The following is an 8,466-nucleotide window of genomic DNA, read 5'->3' on the forward strand; positions in this document are numbered from 1 at the left end:
CAACATGCAAGAACAAGATGGGTAATGTAAGCACAGAGACAGAAATTCTAAGACAGAATAAAAAAGAATTGTAGATATAAAAAAATGCTGTAACAGAAATGAAGAATGCCTTTGATGAGCCCATTAGCAGAATGACATGGCTGAGGGAAGAATCAGTGAGCTTGAGGATATGTCCATAGAAATTCCAGAACTAAAAAGCAAAGAGAAAAAAGGCTGAAAACAATATAACAAAATATTCAAGAACAGTAGAACAATTATAAAAGATTTAACAGAGGCATAATGGGAATACCAGAGGAGGAGAAAAAAAGGAACCAAAGAAATATCTGAAGCAATAAAGGCTGAAAATTTCTGCAAATTAATGCCAGACACTAAACCACATATCCAGGAAGCTCTGATAACATCAAGCAGGATAAATGTAAAAAAAAAAAAAACTACATCTAGTCATATCATATTGAAACTGCAGAAAATCAAAGATGAAGAAAAAAATCTTAAAAGAAGCCAGAGGAAGCACCTTACCTGTAGAGGAGCGAGGATAAAAATTACATCAAACTTCTCAGAAATCAGGCAAACAAGAAGAAAGTGAAGTGAAATATATAAAGTTTAGAGAGAGAAAAGGAAACACTAACCTAGAGTTTTGTATCCTATGAAATTATCCTTCAAAGTGAGGGAGACATACTTTCTCAGACAAAAATTGAAGGAATTTGTTGCCAGCAGGGACTTACTTTGCAAGAAATGTTAAAAAAAGAGTTTTCTAGAGAAAAGAAAAATAACATGTCAGAAACTCAATCTGTATAAAGAAAAGAAGAGCATTAGGGAAAGGATGAAAGGATGAGTGAAAGTAAAATAAAAACTTTTAATTTTTATTCATGATTGATTTAACTTATAACAGTTTGTTTAAAATAATAATAGCAAGAAGGTCTTCAATGTATGGATAACCTTGCTGTACCCATGAAGCAATATAGGTTTACCTGAAAGTAAGTTGGATAAGTTGTAATGTACACTGAAAACTCTAGAGCAGCCACTTAAAAAGGTTAAAAACTGAAGTAATAATTGATATGCTAAAAAAGAAGAAAAAATAGAATCATAAAAATGCTTGATTAAAACCATGAAAGACAGGAAAAGAGTGGAAGACAAAAGCAAGAACAAAGAAAAAGGGCAACAAATAGAAAACAGGTACAAATTGGGAAGATATTAATCAAAATATATCAATAATCACATTAAAAGTCAATGCTCTAAGTAAACCAATTAAAAGACCAATTAATAGATTGTGAATCAAAAGACCCAACTTTATGTCATATATAAGAAACCTGGTTTAAATATAAGGACACACGTAGATTAAAAGTTAAGGGATGGAGAAAGATATATCATGCTAACACTAGATGAGGCAAGCTGATGTCAAAGCAAGGAAAATTATCAGGGATAAAGAAGGGCATTGCATAATGATAAAGAGTCAATTCTTTAAGAAGTCATGACAATCTTTATTAGATATGTGCTTAACAAGAGAGCATCAAAATACAGGAGGCAAAAACTGGTAGAACTTCAAGAAGAAACAGATGAATCCACCATCATAGTTGGAAACTTCAAGACCTTCTGTCAGTAATGGACAGATCCAGCAAGCAGAAACTAAGTATACCATAGTTGAACTCCACAGAACCATAAAATAACTGACTATAAATGCCATGTACAGAATACTTCATTCCACAAGAGCAGAATAAACATTCTTATTAACCTCACATGGAACATTCACCAAGATAGACCACATTCTGACCCATAAAAATATACCTTAACAAATTTGAAAGAATAGAAAGCATACAATGTCTGCTCTCAGACTATAGTGGAATTATCCTAGAAATCAATTACAGAAAGATAGCTGAAAAATCCCCAAATAGTTGGAGATTAAAGAGCACATTACTAAATAATACATGGCTCAAAGAACAAATCTCAAGAGAAATTTTAAAATGTTTTAACTAAATGAAAATGAAAATAAAATTTATCAAAATTTGGGGGAATGTAGTGAAAACAGTGCTTAAAGTAAAATTTATAGCATTGATTGCAAGTATTAAAAAAGAAGAAAGATCTAATAATCAATAATTGAGGCTTGTGCCTTAGAGAACTAGAAAAAGAAAAGGAAATTAAATCTAAATGAGAAATAATAAAAATAAATAATAAAATAATAAAAAATAAAATAATAAAAATTAGAGCAAAAATCAAAGAAATTGAAAATAGAAAATCCATATAGAAAATCAATGGAACTAAAAGCTGGTTCTTTGAAAAGATCAACAATAGCCTGGAAAACTAAAAGAAGAGAGAGGACAAAAATTACTAATATCAAAAATGAAAGAGGGGGCACCACTACAGACCTCATGGACATTAAAAGAACTAGAATAATTAAGGAACATTATGAACAACTCTACACCCACAAATTTGTTAATCTAGATGAAATGGACCAATTTCTTGAAAGATGCAATCTGTCAACATTCACAGAAGACAAAATAAACAATCTGAATGGGCCTAGATTTATAAAAGAAATTGAGTCAATAATTAATAACCTTCCAAAACAGAAAGCACCAGGCCCGGATGAGATCACTGGTGAATTCTACCAAACGTTTAGGGAAGAAATTATACTCGTTGTCTAGAATTTCTTCTGGAAGATAGAAGTAGATGGCCTCATTCTATAAGGCCAGCATTACTCTAATACCAAACCAGACAAAAACATTACAATAACAGAAAATTACAGACAAGTATCTTTCAAGAATATAGATGCAACAATCCTCGACAAAATATTAGCAAATCAAATCGACAATGTACAAAAAGAATTTTACACTATGACCAAGTGGGATTTATTCTAGATGCAAAGCTGGTTCAACATCCAAAAATCAAATTAACATAATCCATTACATCAACAAGAAGAAAAATCACATAATCATATTAGTACAAGCGGAGAACGCCTTTTACAAAATCCAGTCCCATTCATGATAAAAACTTAGCAAACCAGAAACTGAGGAGATCATCCTCAACTTAATTAAAAACATACCCAAAAATCTACAGTTAACATCTTACTTAATGATGAGAAACTATAAGCTTTCTCCCCAAGATCAGGAGAAAGGCAAGGATATCCCCTCTAGCCACTCCTTTTCAACATCATACTGGAAGCCCTAGCTTATGCTACAAGACAAGAAGAGGAAATAGATCATATACAAATTGGGAAGGAAGAAATAAACTGTACTTGTTAACAGATGACATAACTGTCTGTAGAAAATCTGAGAGAATAAAAAAAAATACTCCTGGAACCAAGAAGCAATTATAGTAAGGTTGTAGGATACAAGATAAATATACAAAAGTCAATTGCTTTCTTATATACGGGCAATGAAAAATTATAACTTGAAATAAAAAACGCAATGCCATTCACATTAACACCCCCCTCAATGACATAGTATAAACATAACAAAATATGTACAAGATATCTATAGGAGGAAAACTATGAAATCTTGATGCAAGAAATCAAAGAACTGAATAAATGGAGAGATATTCCACATTCATGGATAGGAAGACAGACTACTGTCAAGATGTCAATTCTTCCCAACCTGATATAGATTCATTGTAATCCTAATGAAAATCCCAGCAAGCTATTTGTGGCTACTGACAAACTGATTCTAAAGTTTACACAAAAAGACAAAAGAATAAGAATAGCCAATACAACATTAAAGGAGAAAAAAAAGTTGGAGGACAGACACTTCAGGCAACAAATGGTGTGAGAAGAACTGGATCCACATGCAAAAAAAATGAATCCAGACACAGACTATACACTTCACAAATATTAACTCAAAATGGATCATAGACCTAAATGTAAAATGCAAAACTAAAACACTCCTAGAACATAACACAAGAGAAAATCTAGATGACCTTGGGTTTGGTGATAAATTTTTTTTTTTTTTTTTTTTTGCTGTACGCGGGCCTCTCAACGCTGTGGCCTCTCCCGTCGCGGAGCACAGGCTCCGGACGCACAGGCTCAGCGGCCATGGCTCATGGGCCCAGCCGCTCCGCGGCATGTTGGGATCCTCCTGGACTGGGGCACGAACCCGCGTCCCCTGCATTGGCAGGCGGACTCCCAACCACTGCACCACCAGGGAAGCCCTGGTGATAAATTTTTAGATACAACACAAATAGCACAATACATGAAAGAAACTGATATGTTGGACTTCCTCAAAATTAAAAACTTCTCCTCTGCAACAGACACCACCAAGAGAATGAGAAGATAAGCCACAGACTGGGAGTTACTTCTAAAAGACATATGATTAAATACTGTTATCCAAAAGATACAAAGAAATCTTAAGGCTCAATAAGAAAAGGAACAACTGATTAAAAATGGACACTTCATCAAAGAATATGTACAGATGGCAAATAAGCTTATGAATAATAATAAATAAATATAATAAAAATAATAAATACATAAATAAATAATAAGCTCAATGTAATGTCCTTAGGGAAGTGCAGACTGAAACACCAAGATACCTTGTGCTTATTAGAATGGTGAAAATCCAAAACAGTGACAACACCAAATGTTGACAAGGATGTAGAACAACAGGAACTCTTATTAGTTGCTGATGGGATGCAAAATGGTAGAGTCATTTTGGAAGGTAGTTTGGCATTTTCTTACAAAACTAAACATACTCTCACCATATGATCCACCAACTGCATTCCTTGATATTTACTCAAAGGAGTTGAAAACTTATATCCACACAGAAACCTGCACATGAATGTTTAAAGCAGCTTTATTCATAACTTCCAAAACTTGGCAGCAACTAAGATGTCCTTCAGCAAGTGACTGGATAAACAGTGGTACATTCAGACAACAGAATACTTTTCACCACTAAAAACAACCGAGCTATCAAGCCATGAAAGGACATGGAAGAAACTTAAAGGCAAATTACTGGGTAAAAGAAGCCCATCTGAAAAGGCTACTTACTGTATGATTCGAACTATAAAACATTCTAGGAAACACAAAACTCTGGAGACCATTACGGATGGGTGGTTGTGAGGGGTTGGATGGGGGAGGAATGAAGAAAAGGAGCAGACAGGAATTTTAAGGCAATAAAACTATTCTGTATGATACGATACATGTCATTATACATCTGCCAAAAACCATAGAATGTACAACACCAACAGTGAACCCTAATGTGTAAAATGGACTTTGGGTGAAACGATACATCAGTGTAGTTTCACTGAAGGTAAATGTACAATTTTGGTGTGGAGTATTGCTACTGGGGGAGGCTGTGTATGGGAAGTATATGAGAACTCTCTACTTTCCTCTCAATTTTGCTATGAATCTACAATTGCTCTAAAAAATGAAGTCTAGTTTTTAAAATATGCTAGGTATTTGATGAGCTCAAGAGTAGAAAATATGTCTCTAACAGAAAATAAGGACTCTTGTGTTACTGAATGGAATACTTTTTTTAAGGATAAATATTATGTTGAAGCACAGATAAATAAAATTAAGGAATGTGCAAGACAATTTGTGGTGAAAGCTTTGGGGAGTAAGTTCTATAAATGTATGTAAAAACCAATGGTGATACTGAAGTCACTAGAAACGTTTTGGTAAGTGTTAAGGTTCAAAATTTTTCCCTTTTTCTTTTCAGGAAAAATGTCTAGGGAGAATACTGTTGGAAGACTTATATTTAGGCAAGGCTTAACTGTATGTGTACTTTTCATTTAGAGCTCATTTCTGCACAAACCTTAATTGGAGAATGGTGTGAGAAGTGGGGTGAAGGCTCTGGCAAAGAATGTGTGAGGTTGCTGACCGGTGAAAGTAAGAGGGTGAAGGAGTCCTCACCATCGCAGGGTTGCTGAAGGCCACGCTTGAGTGAGAGAAGTCGGGCAGTCTGTCAAGCCTATTGACTACGTTGGGAAGGAGCCCAGGTCCAGGTCTGGCTACTGGGGTCTTGCCTCTGGGTGTGCTTGGGGCCGTCTGTTGGTGCGCCTTCGCTGGCGTCTGCATGGCCCTCTGGGGCACTGGGGAGGGTAGGGAGGCGACCTTCTGCTCCGATGTTGGGTAGAGGTTCTGAGAATCGGGCCCACACGTGTCTCCCGGCCAACCACTGAGTTTGCTTCGCCAGTGTGTATCTGACCTGGCGCGCTGAAGAATCACTGGAGAATTGCCCGCGCTGTGAAGATGAGTGGTAGGGCACACAGGTGCCTTGGCAGTAGGGCTGGAACGGAGGTCGCGCCTGGGGAAAGGGTTCCGAAGGTCGCCGCGGAGGCATGCGGACGTGGCTGGGAACCAGGACAAGGGCTGTTCGCCTGGGTCACCTCTGCTGTCCCGGGGCTGCCTACCATCCACCAGGCCTGGAAGTCCCCTGGTGGGACCATCCCTGATCCACCTGCCCATGGGGTAGCGGCAGGGGAGGTCCACGCCCCAGGCATCAGCCAGATGCGCCAGCAGCAGCTGGGAGAGGTGGCAGTGTGCGCGCTCGTCCCAGTGCACGCCATCTCGCTGCTGGTGCTGTCCTGCATGCCGGAAGTGGAAATGCAGGTCCAGCATGTCAAAGCCGTACCTGCTGGCCTCTGCCGAGCTGTAGAAGTTGGCCTCTATCACTTCTTCCCGCAGGCGCGCACCTCAGAATAGGTCCTCCGGCAGCAGGAAGCCTCGGAGACGACCTCCGCCATTGGCAGGGCCGTGTTCCACACCAGGAGGCAGGCCTCGGGCAGCACTTTGTCCAGGCGCCCGAACAGGCTCTCCAAGCCCTCCAGGTAACTCCTCGGGAAATCCTGGCCGTACCTGGACAGGTCCCGGAGTCAGGAGTTCATGACCACCACGTGCGGGGCGTGTTCGCACGAACACGTCTTTACGTACGCGGAGTACGCACGCACGAGGAAGTAGAAACGCACCAGGTGGTGACCGGAGCAGAACCGGCAGACGTCGCGGTAATACGTGCAGCTGTGTAGGCGTTCCCACCCGCAGCCCTTCCGCGGCACATCACGCTCGAAGCTCAGCTCGCCCTTGCCTTCAGCTGGCTGGAAGAGAAGAGGCAGCCCTTCTGCAGCAGAAGCACCAGGTCCTTGCACACGGCCCTCTGCATGGGGTCCCCCACGACGACCACAAACTTGTTGCGCAGCAGCTGCCGGACGTCGCAAGCCCGCAGGTAGGCCGTGGTGGGGGAGGGCAGGCGGGAGGCCTAGCTCCTGCCTTTCCTCGGGCAGGTCGGAGGAGAGCTCGGGGGAAGGGCAGAAGTGCACGGGAAAGAGAGGGCGGTGCGCAGTTGGGCGCGGGCATTACTGACCGCGCGGGGGTGTCGGGCAGCGAGGAGAAAGGAGGCAGCGTGTTTGCGCCCTGAAGTCCGCCTCAGCCAAAACTGACTTTGGCCCGGGACGTGACCTCTGACCCGCGGAGGTGAGGCGCAGGACCCCCACGGGAACCTGCCCCGCTCAACTGCAGTGAGCGTTCTCTTTCAACGGATCCGTGCTTGCTTTCTATTATCTCGGGCTTGGACTGCTATTACGCTGCACTTCTGGGCACATCCAGTCCACTGTCCCTTCTTTGTTTTACCAGTATCTCAATAACGGGGCGCATCTGGGATGCCTCTTTTTGCCCCTGGCTCTTGCTTCCTGTATGCGTTCCCACCTCTACTTGAGAATTTCTTTATTGCTGGCTTGGTTCTCCTTTTGTACTGCCACCTCCTTTACTAGAGGCATTTGAGGAATGTCTCCGCCTGGGGAGAGACGCCATTCCCAGCGGGAGAATCTCGCTGGGGACTGACCTACAGCCAGGATTTACAAGCAGTGATTGGCAGAACACTCGGGTCTAGTGCAAATAGTAGAGGGTTCAACTCTAATTTTTTTCTTTTAATTAAACTACTTATTGTCACCGCATTGTGGATTCTCATGCACTTGTAAGAAATAATACAGAGAGATTTTCGTATACCCTTTACCCACTTTCCCCCATGGGTAACTCCTCCTGCGCCATTCCCCTAATGCCTGGTAATTGCTAAACTGTCCGCATTTCGAGAATTCTATATAAATAGATTGTACAGAATATAACTTTGGGGGATTAACTTTTTCCCTCTACATCATTCTCTGGTGTTCATCCAGTGTGTCCACTTTATAAACCCTATACCGTTTTCTTCATTAGAAAATTAGTTTTCCAGTGGTACAAATGTGTCAATACTCTGTTCCCTTTCTATTCACTGAGTACTGTTCTATGGTATGGACGTACCACAGTCACAGTCACTTCAACCATTCACCCGAAAGTATGTTGGGTTGTTTCCAGTCTTTGGCTATTACAAATCATGCTGCTGCGAATGTTACTGTACAGGATTTTGTGAGAACCTAGATTTTCATTTCTCTGGGATGAGCCCTGAACTGTGATTGCTGGGTTGTGTGATGGGTGCAAATTTAGTGCTTTCAGAAATGCCCAGACTGCTTTCCAAAGTGGCTGTACCATTTCACATTCCCAGGAGCAATGAATGAGTG

General features: G+C 41.0%; 1 pseudogene; it reads right to left on the reverse strand.

The window, feature by feature from the left end:
- Nucleotides 1-5,716: 5,716 nt before the first annotated feature.
- LOC137225990 (PC-esterase domain-containing protein 1B-like) lies at nucleotides 5,717-8,233 on the reverse strand (annotated as a pseudogene).
- Between the last annotated feature and the right edge of the window lie 233 nt (nucleotides 8,234-8,466).

This window comes from Pseudorca crassidens, chromosome 6, assembly GCF_039906515.1.
Source record: "Pseudorca crassidens isolate mPseCra1 chromosome 6, mPseCra1.hap1, whole genome shotgun sequence".
Lineage (NCBI taxonomy): Eukaryota > Metazoa > Chordata > Mammalia > Artiodactyla > Delphinidae > Pseudorca > Pseudorca crassidens.